This window comes from Elephas maximus, chromosome X, assembly GCF_024166365.1.
Source record: "Elephas maximus indicus isolate mEleMax1 chromosome X, mEleMax1 primary haplotype, whole genome shotgun sequence".
Taxonomy (NCBI): Eukaryota; Metazoa; Chordata; class Mammalia; order Proboscidea; family Elephantidae; genus Elephas; species Elephas maximus.
In genome coordinates, this window is record NC_064846.1 from 76,999,274 (window position 1) to 77,008,548 (window position 9,275).

The 9,275-nt window shown below is 38.6% G+C and overlaps 1 pseudogene; it reads right to left on the minus strand.

Annotated features, from left to right (window-relative positions):
* Positions 1 to 6,248: 6,248 nt before the first annotated feature.
* On the minus strand, positions 6,249 to 7,322 carry LOC126068730 (translationally-controlled tumor protein-like; annotated as a pseudogene).
* Positions 7,323 to 9,275: the final 1,953 nt, after the last annotated feature.

The window sequence follows — 9,275 nt, forward strand, 5'->3', positions numbered from 1 at the left end:
AGCAATAGCAAGCTAAGGGAGATTAGATCAAAACCAGGTATAAATATCAGCAGGGAAGCAGTGATCAAGCAGACAGCATCAATGGCATGATGCAAGAATCACCCAGGGGACATCATGAGGATCTGTGGACTACTTCACTCATTCTCCATGAAGATAGTCTCCTTCTCATACCCCAGGTACCATGTGGAGTAAGAGGAGGGACAGGGTGAGAAAATGTGGGAATATGGGCATTTACTCAAAGAGACAGAAGAATTTAAAAAAGGCTTTTTAAGCCAGCCCTGATAAAGAACTGAACTTTGGATAGACAAAATGTTTAATCTGAAAAGAGAATGTTTAAGTCAGAAGGGACTGAAATATTTTTAATTGGTGAGTCTAAGTGGATCCTTCTATACAGAGTGGTGGGACTTGTGAAGAAGACTACAGCAGATTTAGTAAATAATGAAAATACATTGTCTCTGCACAACTGAATGTATTGTGGGTAAATTTGTGACGGTGTTACACAGCCAATTGCAGAACATATTAAAGAAATTCTCCTTGGTTAAAAGAGAACTTAAGGTAAAATTTGAGTATGTGCAGATTCAAAACTTCATGCATTTTTTACAAATATTAGTAAAAGCCCAGATAAAGAACTTCTTCCTCCACCTAAGATGAAGTAATAGGAACCAGATTCATTCTCCAACTTGAGATAACTAATAAAACCAGACAAAAGATATGAAACAATGGTTTTCAAACACTGGAATCAGACGACAATGGACAGTGCTTCTGGAGAGATGGGAAACAAACAAGGCCAGTCCTATTTGTTCCAGTTACTGCCTTGAGAGAATTTCTTGGCCATGGAGCAAAGAGGGGAATGTAGGTGGAACCTAGTGGATTCCTTGAGTTGAGAAAATAGTTGAGAGTCCAGGGAGACTTAGGTGTCTTGAGTTCACAGAGCAGAGTACCAGAGTGGATTGAGTGGCAGAAAGACAATACCAGAGATCTGCAGAGGGTCTCCTTCAAGTATTCACCAAAGAACAGACATTGAGTAGAGCCCTTAAGAAGGTCTTGCCTTCTCTGTGAGGAATAATTAACCATAGAGGAGCACTGCTCCAGATCTGACTGATAAGTCTTTAAAACAAGACCCAAAAGTATTAGACTTTGCCAAGTAACCTAACTACATCTCAAAACAAACCTCAAGAAGACTTCGAAAAATACAAAAATAATTAGCATTCACTATGGGCAAGGGAAGGACTGAAATGTATCAAGTGGAGACATGGAAAATAGGAAAAAAACTCAAATCCAATTTTGAGAGATGAAAATTAGAATATCTAAGATAAAAAAAATACACTGGATAGAATTAACAGAATAGACATTGCAGAAGAAAGATAAGTGAACCTGAAGACATAGCATTAGAAACTATACAAAGTAAAACACAAACTAAAAAAACAAAAGAGAAAAAACAAAAAAACAGCAACAATAACAAAAAAGAAACAGGGCATCAGTAAGCTGTGAAAAATAGCAATCAACCCGATAAACATTAGGTTAATCAAACATTAGTCGAGGTACTGTTGGGAAGGGACTTTGCAAATGCAGTTAAGATTTCTAAACAGCTGACCATAAATTAGAAAAATTGTCCTGGATTACCCGGGTGCACTCAGTACAATCACATGAGCCTTTAAACGCAGTACAGAAAAGCAGATGAGCCAGTCACAGAGATGCAGAAGAAAGGGAAGTCAGAGAGATTCAAAGGATGAGAGGGACTCAGCACACCACTGCTGGAGGGAGGCCTCATGGAAAGTATGAGAAGGAATGTGGACAACCTCTAGAAGAAAAGATTGGCCCCTAGCCTACCGCCAGAAAGAAAAACGGGACCTTGTTCCCAAAACCTGAAGGAATGGCATTCGAGCAACAACCGGAATGAACTTGGAAGTGGATTCTTTCCAGAGCCTTCTGATAAGAGCCCAGGTTGGCTGAAACCTTGGTTTCTGCTTTGTGAAACCTGGAGCTCAAAAACCAGACAAGAACAACTAGACTACTAACTAGAGAACTATGACATAGCAAATATATGTTGTTTTAACCCTCTACATTTACAGTAATTTGTTACAGAAGCAATTAAGAATTAATATAATTTCAAGGAAAAATTGACAAATCCAAAATTATAATAGGTAATTTTAATACCCCCTCTCAATAACTGGTAGAACCATATATATATAATATATAAAATAAGGACAGAGTAGACTTAAAGAAGATCATTAACCAACAAGATCTAAGTGACGTTTATAAAAAGCCCCACCCATGAATAGCAGAATCTACTTATGAATAAGTGGTAGTTTTTACTCTGCTCCCTTTGGTTGCAAAAACTATCTCCCAGTGGAGGTCAGAGCTGAACATAAATCCTGTTGTGGAGCAACTGGAAACTTCATACACTGCTGGTGAGAATGTAAAATGGTACAACTTTGGAAAGCAGTTTAACAGTTTCTTATAAATGTAAGCATCCATCTATGCTATTACCCAGCCACTCTACTCCAAATGAAATCATATGGCCATTTAAAGAATTGCACATGAATGTTCATAGCAGCTTTATTTGCAACAGCCAAAAACTAGAATTAACCCACATGTTCATCAATAGGCAGATGGGTAAAAAAATTGTGGTATATTTACAAAATGGAATACTCTTCAGCAATTAAAATGTATGAACTGGATACACCTCATGACGTGGATGAATCTGAAAAATAATTGTGCTGAATCAAAGAAGGCAAGCAAACAGGAGTACAGGTTATATCAAATTCTAGAAAATGCAATCTAATCTACAGTGACAGTGAGGAAATTAGCAGTTGTGTAGGGAAGGATGTGAGTGAGCGTTTACAAAGGGGTACTATGGGCCTTTTGAGGGTAAAGTCCTGTTCATTCTCTCGATTGTGGTGATGCTTTCATGGATGTATACATATGTCGAACTTACCAAATTTTATGCTGTTAGGTGCCATTGAGTCGGTTCTGACTCATAGTGACCCTATGTACAACAGAACAAACATTGCCTGGTCCTGTGCCATCCTCACAATTTTGCTATGTTTGAGCTCATTGTTGTAGCCACTGTGTCAATCCATCTCATTGAGGGTCTTCCTCTTTTTCGCTGACCCTCTACTTTACCAAGCATGATGTCCTTCTCCAGGGACTAGTCCCTCCTGATAACATGACCACATTCTGTGAGACAAATCCTCCCTTCTGAGGAGCACTCTGGCTGTACTTCTTCCAAGAAAGACTTGTTCGTTTCTCCCAGCTGTTCATGGAAGGCATCAATTCTTCTTCTGTCTTCCTTATTCACTGTCCAGCTTTCACATGCATATGAGGTGATTGAAAAGACTATGACTTGAGTCAGGTGTACTTTAGTCCTCAAGGTGATATTTTTGCTTTTTAACACTTTAAAGAGGTCTTTTGCAAGAGTTGCCCAATGCAATACATCGATTGATTTCTTGACTGATGCTTCCATGGGTGTTGATTGTGGGTCCAAGTAAAATGAAATTCTAGACAACTTCAATATTTTCTCTGTTTATCATGATGTTGTTTATTGGTCCAGTTGTGAGGATTTTTGTTTTCTTTATGTTGAAGTGTACTGAAAGCTGTGGTCTTTGATCTTCATCAGTAACTGCTTCAAGTTCTCTTCACTTTTTTCAAGCAAGGTTATGTCATCTGCATATCACATGTTGTTTTTTAGTCTTCCACCAATCCTGATGCCAAGTTTTTCTTCATATAGTCCAGCTTCTTGGATTAGTTGCTCAGCGTACATATTGAATAAGCGTGGTGAAAGGATACCACCCCGATGCACACCTTTCCTGATTTTAAATCATGACTGCCTCTTGGTCTATATACAGGTTCCTCATGAGCACATTAAGTACTTTTGAATTCCCATTCTTCTCAATGTTGTCCATAATTTGTTATGATCCACAGTCAAATGCCTTTGCACAGTCAATAAAAACACAGGTAAACATCTTTTTTGGTATTTTCTGCTTTTAGCCAAGATCCATCTGACATCAGCAATGAAAATGATATCCCTCATTCCAGATTCTTTTCTGAATCCAGCTTGAATTTCTGGCCATTCCCTGTTGATATACTGCTACAATCATTTTTGAATTATCTTCAGAAAAATTTTACTTGGGTGTGATATTAATGATATTGTTTGATAATTTCCGCATTCTGTTGAATCACCTTTCTTTGGAATGGGTACAAGTATGGATCTTTTCCAGTTAGTTGGCCAGGTAACCCACTACCCACTGCCGTCAAGTTGGTTCTGACTTATAGGTCCCAGACTTATAGGTACAAAAAAAAAAAACTTATAGGTAGATGTCTTTAAATTTCTTGACATAGACGAGTGAGTAACTCCTTTCCTGAAGCCTTGTTTTTTACCAATGCTTTCAGTGCCACTTGAACTTCTTTCTTCAGTGCCTTAGTTCATGATCATGTGCTACCTCCTGAAATTGTTGAATGTACAGTGACTGTGTATTCCTTCCATGTTCTTTTGACTCTTCCTGGGTCTTTCAAAGTATTGCCCATAGAATTCTTCAAAATTGCAACTCAAGGCTCAAATTTTCTCTTCAGTTCTTTCAGCTCGAGAAATGCCAACATCACAGCAATATGTAAGCCACCACAGTACGACAAACTGACAGATGCATGGTGGATCAAATTTTACACAGTACTTTAAACAAAAAAAAAAAAAAATTTTTGTTTAAATATATGCATGTTATTGTATGTCAAATTTGTGTCATTAAAGCTGATAAAAAAGCCATGCCGTGAAAGACATAATCGTCCCAGAACAGAACAGAATGAGACAAGAACTATGTAGGCATAGACATATTAGTTTCCTAGGACCGCTGTAACAAAATACCACCGACTGGCTAGCTACTAAGAACAGAAACTTACTGTCTCACATTTCTGGAAGCTAGAAGTCCAAATCACAGTATCAGCTATGTTGATTTCCTTCTGTGGCCTCTGAGAATGAAATACTCCATGCCTCTCTTTTAGCTTCTAGTGGCTCCCAGCAGTCTTTGGCATTTCTTGGTTTGCAGCTCCATCAGCCTCTGTGGTCACATGATCCTCCATCCACTGTCTCTCTGTCTCTGTGTATCTTCTCTTTTTTTTCTAAAGACACAGTCATATAAGATTTGGACCCACCCTACTCCAGTGTGACCTCACGTTAACCTAACTGACAACCTCCTCAAAGATCCTATTTTAAACAGGGTCACATTCACAAGTACAGGGGTTAGGACACCAACATATCTTTTTGGGTGACATAATTCAATCCATAACAGTGGGGCATGTAATCAACCAACACCTTATGGAAGAAAAGAAATCCAGACATACTGCCTAAAAGTTATCATCAGCTGTTTAGAGGAGAGAAACTAGAAATCAAAATCCTAACTCCAATACAGTGTCTTCACAGTTTGTGATATTATCTTGTATTTATAATATAGAATATGTGTAGTTCTCAGTCTTGAGTAATTGCTCTCAATAACTCCTTTCAGTGTCTTTCTAAGTTCTAAATTAAAGAATATTTCTCTCTTGCTGTGTGTTTATGTGTGTGTCCATGTGTGTGCGTGGATGCATGTGTAGTGGCCCCATTTTACTCCTGACCACTATAATTAAGATATTATGGGCAATAGCAGGCTGTTTATATGAGATACATTTTTGTTTGTGTGCTATACATTATGCTTTCCTGAGAAAAGTCTAGTTTTGGAGGCAACTCATTTGTCCAGTTCATGATTTTTTTTTCCAATTGTATTAGTTTCTTTTTATTCTTTTGGCAATTGCTTCCATAGTTAGCTACTTCCATTTGTAGGTGATGAAATATGTAAAGATCCATGTCAAATGTTGGCACTGCTATGAGCATGATCTCTCCCTTTACTTCAACTCAGAATTAAGACTTTTGATTCTTGTTTTATATTCCAGTCCCAGAAGCAGTTTAACTGTAGAGGTTATCTGAAGTCAGTCTCATGCTTTACAGTAGTTTTCTACAACCAGGCTCTAGATTCTCCAGGAATACTACAAGATGGATTTAGTTTAAATAAACTAAATTCAGAGGCGTTCCCTCAAGTGAGTTTAAATGCATTTTGTTTTTAGACAACCTACATGACATGTTTTTTTTTCTTAAAAAAAAAAAAGCCTCTGCCCTGAATAAATTGAGGTCAAAATAGATGAAGAGCTCAAGATGACATCAGTCCCATTTGTCTAAGTCCTGGTGTAGTGTTCTGGGGATGAAAAGCAGCAGCCAGTTAAGATTACAGTTGATAAAAACATTTCTCCATTTCTAAACCATCCTTAAAGAAAAGCATATATGGGGCCACACCATCCTCATGGTAGTCCAGTAGACCAACCATATCATATTCATATTTTCACTGTCAAAGAACTGGCAGTTTTTGAAATTAGCAAGGATGTACTTGATTTGTTCTGCAGCCCCTGTCATAAAAGGTTTTACTCTTTTTGGTCTCTGTTCTTCAAGTTAGCTTTTGATTGATTTCATGTGATTTTTGATGAACTTCTTGTAGGCTTCTTTTATGAAGCTGGTTTCCTGAAAATGATGGTTGATGACAATATCAACACCTGTGATTACTGTACTTTTGGTTCCTTCACAATTCAGGCCTTCAGCTGAGGTGTAATGGCTAAGGTTGTGTGTCAACTTCTCTGTGCCATGATCCTCAGTGGTTTGACAGTTATGATGTAGTTTGGCTCTTTCATGATGCAATAACTCCATAATGAAATCTGATATAATGTGATCACCTCCATGATGAAATCTGTTGTGAGCAGCCAACCAGTTGAAAGGAGTTTCCTTGGGAGAGTGGCCTGCATCCAATATAGGTGGACTTTCTGGCAAGGTTTGTGGGCTTTTGCTCACTCTGGATCTTTCATCTGACCTCTGGTTCTTAGGACTTAAGCTAGCAGCTTACCTGCCTTCTTGGCTGTCGAACTTAGGATGCTTTGGCCTTCACAGCCTGTGAGCCAGAGCCCTGTTGTCTGACTTGCCAATCTTGGGTTCATCAGCCCCCGTGGCTACATGAATCAGGAGAAGCCTCCAGCCTGACCCACAGACTTGGGATGTTCCACCCTCTGCAACCGTGTGAGCCATTTCCTTGATATAAATCTCTCTCTATATATATTTATACAAGTTACTTGTTTTGCTCCTCTAGAGAACGCAGCCTAAGACATGAGCCATCTCCACCAATGAGGGAGTCATAAACAGCACCCTCTGTCCTACTGATCATCTTCACCTCCACCTCAAGGAACAGCCCTTTCATGATCTTCCCGACCTTGTAAATGTTGGAGAACATCTCTTCATGGCTGAAGAGGTCCTGGTAAATAATCGTGACGGTGGCTGTGGGGAGATGAAGGCATTGTTAGTTTAGCAGAAGCCTGGAGCTCAGAGTGAGTGCGGTGCAGCTGGAGCCGGGCTTGGGGGTAGGAAGTAGCAGGCAGAAAATCCACGTCATGATTCTTAATCATCATCTACACAGTAACAAAAAGTGGATGCAAGTAATACTGTGTTTGTACTTTGATTTTAATAGAGAACAAAAGTCAATGAATCTTAAACTCCATGTAGTATTGCTCCTTTGTCCCATGAAATCTGTACTGAGAAAAATATGGTTGTCCAGCTATCCCCTGAAATGAGTTATATATTATATGCTTATAACTTATTCAATGCTTCAATTTTTCTCCATAATAACCATAGTAATTGAATAATCATGAGTAAGTATATAGATTTAGCTCATTTTTTATTGTGCTAGTTTTTTTTTTACAATGGAACATTCCAATTAAAAAGATATTGCATGAAACATTTTAAAGAAAAAGAGCAGATTACAAAACATCTTTTTATTTTTTGCAAGCTCACATACACCAAAATGATGCACAGAGAATGAAATATCTATTTCTGTAATCTGAATATGTCAAATTATTGATAAAAGATAAAAGAATCTGTGACCAGGTTCTCATAAACATTCTTAACATGTACTTCATGATAGTTTCTTCAGCCTTTTAGCAAAGCTTTTAAATGTCTGTAAGTAGTTAAGTGCAGGACCTGATACACATATGTAATATGATTTCAAGGGCATTAGGAAGCTGGCTTTCATACATCAAACAAAAGCAACAGCAAAACATTTCTAGCTCCCATCTCCCTCTATCCTCTATTCTACAAATTGTCCATTTAACTTGGTCCTACTACATGTACTTCTACCACCAAGTGATTCATGAAAAGAAAATTCATCTATTTCAAAAGGAAAACAATTCCATTGCATGATGTCATGGATTGAATTGTATCCCTCCCAAAATATGTGTCAACTTCGTTAGACCATGATTCCCAATATTGTGTGGTTGTCCTCCATTTTGTGATTTTCCTATTGTTATAAATCATAATCTCTGCCTCTGGTTAAAGAGGAATAGAGTGGGATGTAACACCCTTGCTCAGGTCACATTCCTGATCCAATCCAATGTAAAAGAATTTTCCCTAGGGTGTGGCCTGCACCATCTTTTATCTTACAAGAGATGAAAGGAAAGCAAGCAGAGAGTGGGGGACCTCATACCACCAAGAAAGCAGTGCCAAGAGCAGAGCGTGTTCTTTGGACCTGGGGTTCCAGCATGGAGAAACTCCTAATCTAGGGGAAGATTGATGACAAGGACCTTCCTCCAGAGCCGATAGAGACAGAAAGCCTTCCTCTGGAGCTGATGCCCTGAATTTGAACTTCTAGCCTACTAGACTGTGAGAGAATAAATCCACTTGTGGTATTTCTGTGATAGCAGTACTAGATAGCTAAGGCACATGGTATGGTTTAGTTTATCCAGTTACATTTATTGAAACATTTACTGAGTACCGTCAATATGCAGAGATGTCACTTTGAAGACTAAGGTGCGCCTGACCCAAGCCATGGTATTTTCAATCACCTCATATGCATGTGAAAGCTGGGCAGTGAATAAGAAAGACCAAAGAAGAATTGATGCCTTTGAATTATGGTGTTGAGGAAGAACATTGAATACACCATGGACTGCAAAAAGAACAAACAAATCTGTCTTGGAAGAAGTATAGCCAGAATATGCCTTAGAAGCAAGGATGATGGGACTACATCTCACATACTTTGAACATGTTATTAGGAGGGATCAGTCCCTGGGGAAGGACATCATGCGTGGTAAAGTAGAGGGTCAGGGAAAAAGAGGAAGACCCTCAACAAGATGTATTGTCATGGTGGCCACAACAATGAGCTCAAGCATAACAATGATTATGAGGATGGAGCAGGACTGGGCAGTGTTTCAATTCTCTTGTG